Here is a 14471-nt window from a genome sequence, read left to right as displayed (position 1 = left end):
TTGATTATCAGAAGGGGATGGTTTTGATGAAGGGCTATGTGGTGCTATCACCATTTCATTTCTAGGCCTCTCCTTTGAGTTCAACTCCCAAAGCTTTTTCATGTTCACCTGTGATCTGCTGTGCTCATGAGGCCAGAGAAGCAACACTRAAATTGAACACACATCCTATTCCAAAGTGGGACTGAAGATGGCCACAATGGCAGGGCAAAATAGGGATGCGAACTACAAGCTCATGGTTAACATTTTGTAGTTAAACGGAAGAGTTAGCTCTCCCGGGCAATGAGGCAAAAAAAATTTAATCAAACTTCTTTGGAAAAAAGAAATAGCAGTGACTACATCTATGAGAAGTGCCATCCACTTAACAATCATTCCAGTATCTTAATTTTATGACTTTATCTTCTTCCAGCCTCTCTCTTACACAGAAGTTGAGTATTTCCAGAGCAATATCTCATTTCAGCCAGAATTGCCATGAGTCAGGTGGCTCAAACCCTCTCAAGCAAAACCTTTATTAAACATATTATTCAAAAAAAAAAAAAAAATCCCACCCCACAATACTTTGTAAAGCACAGAAATTTGCATTGGAAATCCAGCTCTTAAGTCATTTAAGATTCCATAATGTAATAAGGGCTGTAGCCTGAAAAATTGCATTTATGTATTATGGAGACCATACACATATTTCTGAAGAACTAGGAAAAATGTGACTATTTTCCCTTTCAGGAACAACATGCCCTTTCAAATGCTTGTTCCTTGAGCTCCTGAGCTTGAATCAAAGTTTYCCCTCTGTGTGCTGTATTTTGAGAGAGATTTGTCTGATTTGCTAAAATTGGCCAGTATGTGAATATCTTCCATTTAATTTTTGACCCTACCTAAAACAACAGTAGTCCAACTGTGCATTAATTTAGACCACTCTCAATGAAAGAAATTTTTTAGTACAYAATGCTGTGGCTACATCTTCCAGACTATCAAAAACAGTGGCCCACCAAAAACAATATTTTACTAAATAAACACTGATGAACTTGGCCTCTATCAAAAGTTAACACATCCTGTGGTTTGCAGAGGAAAATGACATGAAAATTTGTCTTGTGTCTTATTTCTGAAAGGATAAGGACGTATAAATTGTTCTATTTCCAGAAGAACTGCAAAATGTAATGGGACTTTTATAATTGTCTTATTAATTTTAATGAGCTAATCAATATTGCATTTCAAATCCCGACGTGTCTGCTTGCTGCTAATCCCTCTTTGTGCTATGCACTCCCTGGTCCTTTGCAGCTGTTACCTGACAAATCTACCTTCTCTTGTGAAGGGACACAGGAGTTCAGGCCCAGGTGACCAGTTTAATGAGCAAGAAAAGCAGTGGATGCATTATGAGCCTGGGCTCATTTTTTTGCTCCTCTGCCTTGACACACGCTGGMATTAGAGAGCTCAGTAACAGCCTCAGACACCTCACACAGAGGTGAGCACAGGGCCTTGAGYTGATTGAATCTAACAGCTTCAGTAYCATACAGAGAATTGGGAGAGAGGGGCTGAAATATYCCTCCCTTCTGCTGCTGAAGGAAACCAGCTTTTCCTTCACCCCAGACAAGTCTGGACTCTGGAAGTGCATGAATTCCACACTCAGCTGTGACTCTCAAAGCATGATTGAAATAAGACATTCTTGAAATACCTACTAAAGGCAAATCACAGAATCATCTTGGCACAAACCTTCAGGTTGAACTTGTTGGCAGAAGTGCATAAACTTTACTTACAGATAGCTGAGGAAATTAAATACAAGTTTTACAAAAGGAACCACGTCTCTACTCTTTCCACAGARGAGTCTGGGTTAAGAGGACAAGCCACTCTTGTTTTAAGATCAGCAGAGAACGTGCATTTGGGAATRTGTAGGTACAAAGAATAATCTCTCTTGTAATTTTATTTATGCCAAATAAGTGACAAGGTATTCTGTATTACACTATATGCAAAAGGGGAAGAAAAACACATGATGCAAGCCACTGGTTCAAATAAAAATGTTTCTCACTCCAGCTCTTATTTCATTAATAGAWTATAAGCCCTGAGAAACAGGCCTTGCTTTGTAAGAGAAGCATCATCTGAAATAATTGTGTTTCATGTACAGTCATTARGGAAGCTGACAGTTCAAAATCCTACTGATGCTAAGAAAAAGTAACTCAGAGTGTGCTGTGACCTTAGCAAGCCAATCTGTCAAACTGTGTCCTAACCTTTTGTATCTGATTTTCCTTCTCTCTGCTGCCATCTGGAAAGTCATCAAATGCCATCAAAAAACCATGGACAGACACTGTAACTACATGCATCAAGCTCACAAGGGCAGGAGAMAATGCCTTCAGGTAAACTTGGACAACTCCTCCATTCCCAAAACACACATAATATGAACAGCAATTATTTTCCTCCACCATTTTCCTTTTTGATTACAGGTGGACAGATTTCATGGAAAAAGAAGAAGAAAAAAGGCATGACACAAGACTTTATGCCTCACCTGCATGCAGCACATACCACTGGACTTCCTCACAGTCCCATAGCTGAAAGCCCACCTAAGTCAAGGAATTGTTTGCAGCTAGATGTCATATGCTTCAAGGCAGTCACAATATATTTTGTGCACTGTCTCTCACCAGGTCATTTGGATCAAAAAGGGCTACTTTGGTAGAAATTATTTCTTTTCTGAAACTACATTTGGTTACTGCTTCTGCAGTCTTATGATCTGGCCCAAGTTTCACAAATTAGGACCTCTTTTTCTACACCAGTAACTTTTTTCTCTTCCTTTTTTTTTAAACCCAAGATGATACAAGGCTGCCCTGATTCAGCAGCGCTTCTGACTTTTCACAGGAAGAAATAAAATGGCTTGAAGGCAGTTGTACCAGCTTAAGAGTGGAACAAACTACCTATATGGYAGGTCCAAAGAGTACAGATTGCAAGAAGGAAAGAAACTACGGAGGGGAAGTTATTGTTTAACCYGCATCTCAGACTATACACAGGAGATTGGTAGTGTATGAGTGGAAGCTGGAATACTTGAATTGCCAGTCTGAAAGAGTACATTAGTACACAAACCACAACTGAGTACTCTGACTTTTTCTTCAAAGTCCCCTGGAAATCCACTTCTCAGTTAGCTTTTTTTTTTCTTTTTTTTTTGTTTCCTCTTCCCCCATCCCCACAAACAAGTGCTAAAATGAAGAGAAAGGGTGAAAGCCACACTACCACAGTGTTTTTGCCGATGGATCTGTTAGCAATGCTGCCTGCATGTATCCCCACAGTGAGAGGAGAGGGTGAAACTCCTCTCAGCTGCTCCCACATACAACACAACACAACACACAGGAGACAGAGGAGACCAAGGAGAACACAAGAGGAATCAGCATTTTTAGAGTGCAACTCTGACCTATTTTAAAAACACCTACAGGAGGATGATACAACGCACATCCTGAAAGGGCCATTTTCTCTCTGCAGAGCACACTGGGAGCCTGGGGAGACATGTTCAGCTCARAGCAACCATGTTTTCAGCTTGGAGCATCCATGTTTTTATCTAGTGAATCCCATGGAGAGCCCTGAAACTGTGGTCACACCCCACTGTCACATGCCAGAAAGAAGACAGACCACAGAAGGACTCAAAGACTCATCCATAGCTCTGAGGATGTGCCTAAAGCGGGATAGGGCAAAAGTCAGCTTCCTTTCCTACATAAAGCTAGAAGCAGTCATCACGTCACAGCCATAACATCCACACCTGCACATGCTGTGCACGGCTGCACCCAAGAGCAAGAATTTCATTCTTGAACATCAGTTTGAGCAAAAACCTGATTAGTACAAGCAGCACCAGGTACTTTTAACCTATTCATTTCTAAAGAGCATCATGTGCCTTWACCTCAGATGGGAAGAACTGATCACTGTGACTCCTGTGCCACATCAGTGAGCATTGGATGACAGTCCCAGCTCTGCTGCCCAAAGGAAATGGACCCAACCACTCCCATCTCTSGGAACAGGGATGCAAAGCAGCTCCTCCCAGGTGAGAGCTGTGCYAGTGCCTAAGAAGGGTCACACACTGGACTATTTTCTCCATAAGAGCAAGCCTTCAGCATCAAGCAGAACATGCTTACATTCTCCCCAAAACCTATACAAGCCAAGGCATCAGGCTGAGAAAATTAGTTCAGCTCCTTGCCAGGTATAGAAAAACACTCTGTGACAAATACAGTTCTGGCACACAGTATTATTTTGCCTTCGCATGGAGGTAAAAGGCCAACAGTAGGCATTCTTGTACCTGTCAGAGGGCTAATGGTGGACCAGGCTTTTAAGAAACATGGCTTTTTTTTTAGTTGTCTGGTTTCAACCTGTGTCTTGCACTTTCTCACCAAGGCTGGTCAGTTCCTTTACAAAGACTATTTGCTTCTATTATCCGCTGTTGACAGGATAAACTAAAACCRCAACACCTTGAGGGTGCAGCTCTGAAACATTTCTGTATTTTTTTACTGGGAAAAGTTTATTTCACTTCTAGGTTGTTCTGTGCACTCTTAAGCATATAAGGAAATTGGACCATAACAACAAGCTTTTGAAATTACAGAACTTCCCACACCAAGGAAGTGAGACAGGTGCACAAAAGGGAAAATGAAGGAAAGAAGCCCTACTGCAGCTCACCTTTATTTATAAAAAGACAAAACACAAGTTAGCAAACTAGGTGAAATTAATGTGTTGCAAACAAAGCTGAGAGAAAGGTCTCCCTTCACAGACCTRGAAAAGGATAATAAAAGAATTCTTTGACCTCTTGAGCAAAGACACTAGCATCACTTTTCAATCCAGTGCAAGCAAGGCAATCAGAAACACAATAAACAAGCAATAGATTTTCAGTTGTGGCAGTTATATTGGACTTGGCACATATTTCTTCCAACATCCCCACAATGTACAGAAAATCATGAACGAAAAGCCCCACTTTTCTTTTTTCAATGAACAACATCCAGAGCACATAATATTCCCCAAAAAAATAATAAAAGTATTCTTGCTGTCAGGCAACAAGARCATTTTCCTCTTCAAGATTATTTTTTGGCTTTCGTCTCCAAACCAAAGAAAAGTAGTTATATCATCCTATTTAAACATGCTGGTCCTTCCACACAGGACTCAAAAAGGGCTAAAAAAATCACCTGGCTTATTATTGTCCAGTCTTAGACTCCAGCTTTGTTATATAGTACAGCTGAGAACAAATTCCGTTCTGTGGCACAAGACGGGCAATCCAGAGTTAAAGCGAATCGGTATTTAGACACATTTAAATTCCCACTGCACCTTCCATTCTCTGTGCAGAGATGAGCTTCACTTCTCTGACTTACCCACAAAAAAATGCACAGGGAAAAGCGATTTCCAAGCATCCAGTGGACACACACAAACTGYTCCACAAGGAGGAGTTTTTCCAGCCTTAGCCTATAAAGCTGAGAGCAAGATCAACACACCCAYACTAAGAGATATTGGAGCGACAGACAGGAAGATGCTCCCTGCTTGGCCAGGTAATGAGCATAGCACAAGGCAACTCCAGCTACGGAAAARGGGGAGGTGGCTCCGTGAAAGGCAACCGTGAGCCACTGTGCAAAGAGTAAATGTGAGCAAAGAAAACAAACATTCTTCCGTCTGTGCCCGACACAGCCATTTCACCCAGCCGCAATACCTGCTTTCACTCCGAAAATAAAAAGCTTGGCTAACTGAACAGCTTTCATGGTTGTTCTTACACACAACACACGCACATATCTCATATTAATTACCACACAAAGTACATGCCTTACAGCCAGTCCCAAGCAAAGAGCTGCGTTTTGACACCTATTTATAAATCTTGCTCCTGAAGGCAATGTCGGAATAAGGATCAAGTACTGCTCAGCAGGAGCAGATGCACCGTGACACACATACGGATGGAGCCAGCTACTCCCAACAATCATGAATTTTAAGCCCTCTGGATAACAAAGGCAGCAAGACCAGGGATTGCAGGCATGGGAGAGCTGTGGATTGGGGCATTTCCATGCACAGCAGAAGACAGAAGCGCTTCTGCYTCTGAAGACTCGTCCTGCTGGTGCTGCCTCCTCCTTCGGGCTCCCAGGAGCATTCAAGAGCAAAGAGCACCCAGAATGCCACCCATCCCCGATGTCCCTTCACTGCTCCCCGGGCATAAACCCCTGYTTTGAAGGAGGCTGGATTAGAGACCACCTGACTTCCCCTCCAATCTGAATTATGCCACGATCCCAAAGTTCGTCTTAGCTTTGTAAGTACTTCAACAGCAAAAARCCACGGTTTCGTACACACACGCAGGCGGAGGGGTTAAAAGACAAGCTCCCACCTCTCCATCCCTCCTTCACCAGCCACACAAAGCCCGAGGCTTCATCACCCCATCGCCCAGCGTGGGTAAACCCCTCAATTCTTTGTGCTRGCGCAAAGCGCCCGCCCCTCCGGCCGAAGCCAGGACGGGGTGCTTGACAGAAACTGTGAGCTGAGCCCCGATTCCACCCCAAACTCTGCCCCGGGACCCCAAGCATGAGGCCCCGAAGGGCTCCCCGCTCGCAAAGCCCGACGGCTGAGACCAACTCTCTTTGTTAAATGAATGAGCCGGGGATGCAGGAGCGGGGAGTCAGGAGGGGGAAATGAAGAGTGGGAAGGCAGGCTCAGTAACCCCCTTCTAAAAGAAAATTTACAAAGAAGAGAGGGAGGTGAGAGCTGAAGAAGAACGAACCCGTCCGCTCAGCCCCCGCGCAAACTTCCCAGTTACAAAACAAGCGAGGAAATCCCCTTCCCCGGCTCGGCGGGACTCACCTTCCGCCCGCCGCAAGGTGCTGCCCGGCTCTCCGCCGGCTCCCCGCCCGGCCCCGCTGCCCASACCGCCCCTATTGTCGGCCCGGCGCCGCCCCCCGCACCCTGCCCGCCTTGCCGCGGCCATTGGCTCCGGGGGGCCCGCCCCGCAGCCCCCCTGCCGCCAAGGTGGGCAGCCGGGCCCGCCGGGGCGGGGAAGGGAGCGGGGAGCTGGGAGGGGGCAGGTCCTTCCCGCTTCGCTCGGCGGCGGCCGGGGGGCAGCACCGCAGCCGAGTGGCCCGCGGTGGAAAGTTTTTGTGGGAGGGGGCTGGTACCTTCCCGGCGCAGCAGATCGGGACCCCGGAGCGTGGTGGGCCTCGGCGCTGCCTCGGGGAGCCGCGGGCTGTGCTCCGGCCGTGCTGCGGCTGCAGRCGGCTCCCGGAGCGCCGCCGCTCCGCAGGGCAGAGGGCGGGAGCGGCGCTGGCCTGCCTGGGACGTACAAGTCTTTGGGAATCACGCCATCGGCGGAGCGGCCACGCGGGGAGTGGATCGCCGGCACTTGCAGCCTTGGCGAGCAGCGCCGCAATGACTTTATTTCTGCTGCTCGTATCTCGCTGCGCTATCGCAGAGCCGGCTCCATTGTGCTGAGGACTGTGTGCGTGCAGATCCAAAAAAGGCAAGAATAAAACGGGCTCTGCCCTGCTGCTGTGTTGCACAAGTCGAAGCYGCCTATACCTTATATTGCCGGGATCCGGGTGTTCCCTCTCCCSGCGATCCAAAGCTTGCTGGAAACTTGTCACCCTAGTTCACAGGAGTTTTCGGCTCAGCTCTTGTGCTCTGCTTGGAGAGAAAAAGAGGAGGGGTTTGATTGCRCGTACAGCGCACGGCTCTCGAGAAGAGAGCCCGGGCATGCTGAGGTGTTCTTGGGACGTGTTCTCTTGAGGTACAAAGGTGAAATGCTCCAGTGAAGCAGGTAGATGCAGGCAAAGGGAGACAAGCTTTACACCGAGACAGCATGCCCCTATACATGACACATTAAGACAGCGCTGCCACAGTCTCGCCCTTTCCCCTTGTACCAACGGTTATCAGTTTCCGTGATAAGTTTGTTCGGGAGCTAAACCAGCAGAAAATTAACACCGCAAAAGCAAACAAATGGAGGAAGCGAGAATGCGAGTCTGGGACTGATAGGGAGCGGGGGGCTGCGACAGAGCTGATTTCAGTCAGCTGAACCTGCTGTGGAATTGCAGTTTGAAGCACTTCCCTCTGTCGGATACATTTAAAATTGGATTCAAATCCACGCACACAGGCAGATTGCGTGAGCTSCCTCAAGCACCGTCTGGCCGTAGTCTGTCCTCTGGTTGCAACATAAAGGTTTTTGTGTAGTTTAGGGTAATACGTATCAGTCACTACACTTCAAAGGCAGCGACAGGRTCAGCCTGTATCAAGCATCCCAGAGATGGATGAGAGTTTACAGGATTGCTGCTGGGCCGGAACTGAGGTTAAAACCATGCAGCTCAGCTTAAATGCTGGAACCATAAATGGGGCTCCATCAAAGCTGGAATTAAAAGCCAACAGTTACCCTTCAGCCCTGAATTGAGAACTGAAGAGTGACTTCCTTTTGTACCATGCTTGAAAKCCCAGAGGCTCCAGAAACATGGATGCACCCTGATAATTTTAAAAAATAAATTTTGAAGCCAGGCAAGAGATCAGTCCAAAATACTCCATAAGCATGCCTTGTCTGACAAGACATTTTGCCAAATACATCTATTCAACCACAAGGAGAATGGATGAGACAGGTAATTGCAGTGGTTGTCCTAAGACCTGGTCCATATACACCTGGTGTAGTGCACTCTACTCAGCCCTGRTGAAATTCATCTGGAGTGCTGTGTCCAGTCTGGGCTCCTCAGTACAGGAGAGAYGTGGAGCTCCTCCTGGAGTGGCTCTATAAAGAGTTACCAATATGATGAGAGGACAGGAGTATYTCTCTTATGAGRAAAGGCTGAAGGAGCTGGGCCTGTTGAGCCTTGAGAACAGCTGACAGACAGGGGACCTCATCAATGTCTGTAAGTTTCTGAAGGRAGGGTGCCAGGAGGATGGAGCCCGGCTCTGCTTGGTGGTGCCAGGCAATACAATAYGAGGCAAGAGGTAGAAAYCARTGCACMGGAAGTTCCACCTGAGTATGAGGAAGACCTTCTTTGCTGTGAGGGTGACCAAGCACTGGAACAGGTTTCCCAGAGAGGTTTTGGAGTCTCCTTCACTGGAGATATTAATGAATTACCYAAATACAATCCTGTGCCATGTGCTCGAGGATGACCCTGCTTGAGCAGGKAGGTTAGACCAGATGACCCACTGTGGTCCCTTCCAGCTTGACCCATTCTGGATTCTGTGATTCTCACAGCAGAGCCCCTGTTCTGGCTGTATCTGTATAAAGGTACTTAAAGTAGAATGAAATAACAGGGCTTCAATTATAGGCACTTTTAAACCCACTTGTAACTGAGAAAAKACAATCAATACACAAGTTAACTCAGTTCAGAAATTCTTTCAATTGAACCTTTGWATATTTGCTGCCAAGGGATCTCACCAAAACCTTCAGAATCCTTACATTTTGCTATTTTCCTACTCTGTAATAATGTCGAGCCCTAATGAGATGTGCTGGGATGAATAGACATCCAGGAATTATGATACTTAGAGTTTTCCGAATTTACCCAAATTTMAAGACTCCTTCATCTAAAACTATTGCGGGATATTTCAGAGGGAGTTCCTAAACAAAAGGAGGAAGATATCCATGAACAGCGTAAGAATAGGATAGAAAGCTACCACTGCAACCAGAATTGGTACTTGAGAAAGGAATGAGTGAAATGTAAATAATTTTATTTGCATTTCTAAGCAATCAGAGTAAAGTGTTCAGGAGGTTTTCAGGGAAAGGATCCATCTCGCCTTGTACTCAGGTTAAAGTCAGATGGCCCTTTTCCAGTATGGAAGAAAAAGGGGACTTCTTACACCTCAAAAGGGTCTCCTATGATCTGTGGGAAGAAGCCTGGCACCMGACCCCAGCCTCAAAGACCAACTCTTGAACAGTAGATTTTACATTGATCATGTAAGAACTGCATTTTCCTCCCCTTCAGACACACAGCAGAACGAGCAGTACAGCTGCCATAGGGCACAGCCTGATGATTTCTTCTTTRTCAGCAGCACCATATTAATAGTTCTTACTCTGCTGTGCATCTCTGTTCCTGCACTGYCCCAGCACAGCTATTTGTGCAGCCATGTAATGGAAGGGATGAAAGAACTGGTCCACCTAGAAGTTTTCCTAGGTGTTTTTAGTCAGTTCAAATCCCCAAATATCTTTACTGACATGATGCAGGGGAACACAAGAGCATGTGAAATCACAGAAGGTGAAKCTTAGCTGAGGGACAGTAACTTGTTAGGATATGCCCACTTAGTCACCTGCATTAACCTGTCCACTCATTTAATCTGCTCAAGCAGAGACAAATTGGACTCTGCCTACATGGAATAAAACAGAGTTCATGAATGACCTGAAAACTAATTACAAGTCTCTTAAGTCCTAGTAGCAGGCAAAAGAAAAAAGACAAAAAGAAAAAGGGAGTCCTATAGTTATATAACACACAATTACAAAGTTCCTCAGCCAAAGATCTCACTGTGAAGATGCAGGAACAGCAAGCACTGGCAAGCAGAACTGAAGGTGATGGTRGGTCAGCCCACTTCTGCCTGGAAGTTTCTCACCCAGTAAATCAGAAGTCAGTTCAGCAAAGTAAAGTCGCTACAGTGGTGTGAAGTGAAGAAGATGACAGACTATGATTCATCACTGCCCTATATATCATATAAGTTTGTATAGCTCTGCAAAATGTAAAACACTTTCGAATCATAACTATTTCATTTTGTCCCGATAATACAGTACACTAAAGCAGTGAGGAATGTGTTTCTGGACACATATCTATGACGCACAAGTGTTTTTGCTAAACAAACACACAAAAGCACGACAGCAACAATCTTTCATTTCCTCAGTAAGTTTTAGCGTGTTCTAGTGCCAAAAGAGCAAAGTAAAAAATAACAAAAGGGCCAGAACACCTGACTAGCAGAGAGCAGCATCTGGTTCCTATCTTCTATATCCTGATGTTAGATGCTGTGTAATACCCATCATAACAGAAGTTAAAATCACTTCCAAAATGTATACAAATAACACATTACATCCAATGCCTATTTAGCATGGACATGCACCTCCTACCACCCTGGAGAAAGATTTGTTAAGATTTCTCATCTAGAATGAATTCAAATACGGATATAAGAACCATGGTCACCATCTTAGCAAAGCTGGCTCTGGGTTACACTTTTTTGATCTTAGCACTGAAGTTGAAAATCCAGCTTATGCACTAACATTTCTCAGTGTTTGACTATGTGTAGTTGTTTCACTCCAGTTAAACAGTTAGAGCGTCACACTGTACATGTTCCCACTTGCCACTTAGTCCTCCATTTCTGTACTGAGAAGCTCACAGTAAAAGGTCAGGATCTGTCTGTTACAGTTATAACAGTAATTACAATTTGGTATATTTATTTTTATGCTTAAATCCCAAGTAATTCTGATTCTCCTTGTGAGTTACTTGTTGGTTAAGTTACCCTATAGTTGGTTGAAAACTCAGAGGAACTTTCATGCCACTCCAATTTTAAATAATCTCTTACCGCTTCATTGAAGTCCTGGAATCCTGCAAAACCTCTGGTGATGAATACACTTTTACATTCCAGATCTCCTTTAGCCAGGAAATTGCACAGAGACAGCTAAGAGCGCTCATTGCTTTGGTGAGCAGTCAGCAAGTCAGGGAATACTAGGGAAGCCACAAATGACTGTTTGATTCTGGAAGCCTTGTGTATCTCTGGAAGTCATAAAATACAGATGGACAATGGCTTAACAGTGAGGTCMGTCTTTGATTCATTAGCTAACAGCTGAATTTAGGCACATATTTCTTAGTTTTGAGGCATGCTGCTAATTCAAGCTTAAAAGCAAGAGGGGAGATTTACCCTGCACTGTGAGTTTCTTTGGAGCTGTACAGAATCCTGGCTTTGGCTTAGTTTTTGTATGTTTTCTTAGTGATCTAAATAGTTTGTTTTTTGGAAAAATATTACTAGGCACTGGTAATCTCAGGTAAAAAAAATTAAATGCCATAAGATCTTTTTTGTGGTTGGAGGTATAAACTTTCAAACACATTGGCTCAGTCACCGGAACTGTAAGAATTCACACCACAAGCTGACCATTTGTATGTAAATCCTACGTTGTGTGAGAATCTGTGCAGATGAATGCCATAACAGAAGAACCTGTTTTCAGATACTAAAAACAGTACTGGCATGCTCCAAAAGCAGGAATTAGGTTCAGAATTGCCTCTTTCAATCTCCCAACTGCAGTTGCAGCTATAGTTTCCTGCATCAGAACTTCCCTCTGCCTGCAGTCCAAAAAGCCCCTATCCATCCCTGCCCCTATTCTTCTCCAGTTGATTCAAGAAAYATCCATTCATTCATACTTCCTCTCCTTTTCCCTCTCTTCCTTATTTAATCATTCACCTCACTTTGAAAGTCCCCTTTCCCCCTGATCACACCAGCCAGCCTAAGGCAAGGATGTGAATATGGGCTAGACGCTCTTTTAGTGACCCATGTTCCATCTTGACTGGAAATTATCATAGCATGGTTAGGGGGGCAAGGGACCTCAAAAACATCTTGTTCCARCTCCCCTGCCATGGGCAGAGACACCTTCCACCAGACCAGGCTGCTCAAAGTCCCATCCAACCTGGCCTCAAACACTTCCAAGGGATGGGGCATTCTCTGGGCTTCTCCAATGCCTCATTGCTTTTTTAGTGAAAAATGATGGCAGCAGCTCTGTTTTACAAAACACAGGCAGCAGCAGACAAAGAACAAGGCACCCAGGGAGAGCAAGAGGGGCACTGCTGGGCGAGGGGAGGGAAGGGGGAGGTCGTAAATACTGTCTTTTCACTAGGGTCTTTGGAGCATGAAGGAATTGCTGCCAGGGAAGGAAGTGTGGAAAGTAGCATAGTAACAGCAGGCAGGCAAGCATCTCAAGCACATGAGAGCCTGTCTCCCAAGTGACAAAATACCTACAGAAATCACAGAAATTGCTGGCTCTTGTTCAACCACCAGTACAAGGTCCTGGCCTGCAATTTTGTAAGGTACAGCCTTCTTAGAACTATTTGGGTGACTGTCCTGGCTGTGAACTGTTTCTCTGGGCTGCCCCAGAACCAAGACTCTAATTTCCTCTCCTCAATATAAAGAAATCAGGGAAAAAAAAACAACAAACCCTCAATACTGCCCAAAATGTAAATTTGCCACCTAGAACAGGTTTCACAACAGACAAGTGTATAAGACAGGTTTTCCTTCCAGGATTCAGCCTACAGAGTTACAATGGTTTTATAACAGACATTCAGAATCACTTTTCCTTTCATTTTATTGTGGCTTACTGTACACTTACGATGAGATAAATCCTCCTCTGTGAGCATGTGGAAGAATATGGCAGAAATAGATTTGCATGTTTCTTGTGCTCAACAATTCTTGCTGAACCAGTAAGAAAACAAGAGTAACACTTCTGAAAGTGAAATCAATCCAAATTATTCTGAACTATGCTATTTTTTAAAATTTCCTTTTACTTATAAGTGGGGAGAAATAAAAAAGAAAGCGTAACATCAAGGGGAGACAACTACAAAAGTGTGGAAAGAGTGCACAAAACTTACCTTTCATTAGGGATTCTGCAAGTTTAATGGGCTATCATATAAAGAAAATAATAATAAATATAATTTATAAATCAATTAGCATTTCCTCTCTTTATTGATTTTTTTAAAGAATGCCTCTGGAGAGCTTTCACTTCCAGTATCAGGGCTTATAAACATAGCTAGGTAATGCAAGAGACAGTCTGAATGAGACATCAGACAGAGACTACTAATCCAGGSCTATTTATTACTCAAAACCTAACAAAAGCAGCTCATTTTTCTACACAGAAYGTCTTAGTTGCATGGGAGGACACTGTAAACAGATGAGAGTGAGGCTGAGAGACATTGTAACAGCCTAATAGCACCACAAAAGCAGATTATTTTGCTGGTTTTGCAGAGCTTATTCAAACTGAATGATTCTGAAGACCTGATCCTGTTCTAACTGAAGCCAGTGAAAGATTTGCCACACATTTCAGTGAATACAAAACCAGCCCTTCAGCCRTAGCACCTCTGCCAGATTTTGTTTCACACCCTGCCAAAATGTCATAGCTTGAATCACTTCAGTAGCTTGAGCCATTTAAAAGTGGACTGAATAAAACACTGGAGAATAAACTGCAGAGAGAAATCTTCCCCTGTTCTTTCCCTTATCTCTGCTCTTCTGCCTCACTGGATTACATGAATAGCAACCAAAAACTGCAGAGCACTGACAGACATGGTGTCTCTGGGCATTTCGGATGATTCACAAGCAAGCTGTGAAAATATGAAACCTCCGTCCTCCATTTCTACCTTCTTACATCATGTCTAAATGGATCCTAACAAAAAGRTTGTAGAGTAGCTGACTTCAAATCTTTTGGGAAAACTGCATTGAATTTGAGAGATTTCATGGCAGCTTCAAAWATCAATGCAGTAAAATTTAATTAAAGTGCAAAGTAAAGGTCTTCAGCAACATAATCTGAACTGACCTGGAGCAGACAAAATACGATACAAATAGCAAGA

The 14471-nt window shown here is 44.3% G+C and overlaps 1 protein-coding gene across 1 annotated transcript in view; it reads right to left on the bottom strand.

The window, feature by feature from the left end:
- PAK1 (p21 (RAC1) activated kinase 1) overlaps positions 1-7469 on the bottom strand; it is a 75483-nt gene extending 68014 nt beyond the window's left edge. Inside the window, exon 1 of the mRNA XM_057377741.1 lies at positions 7086-7469. The gene's annotated coding sequence lies outside the window, so the exon portion shown is untranslated. The remainder of the gene's footprint in view (positions 1-7085) is intronic.
- Positions 7470-14471: the final 7002 nt, after the last annotated feature.

This window comes from Malurus melanocephalus, unplaced genomic scaffold, assembly GCF_030028575.1.
Source record: "Malurus melanocephalus ecotype Western Australia unplaced genomic scaffold, MMel_1.1 scaffold_322, whole genome shotgun sequence".
NCBI classification, from domain to species: Eukaryota; Metazoa; Chordata; class Aves; order Passeriformes; family Maluridae; genus Malurus; species Malurus melanocephalus.
Note: the sequence above shows the minus strand (reverse complement) of the source record. Positions and strands in the feature narration are given on the sequence as shown.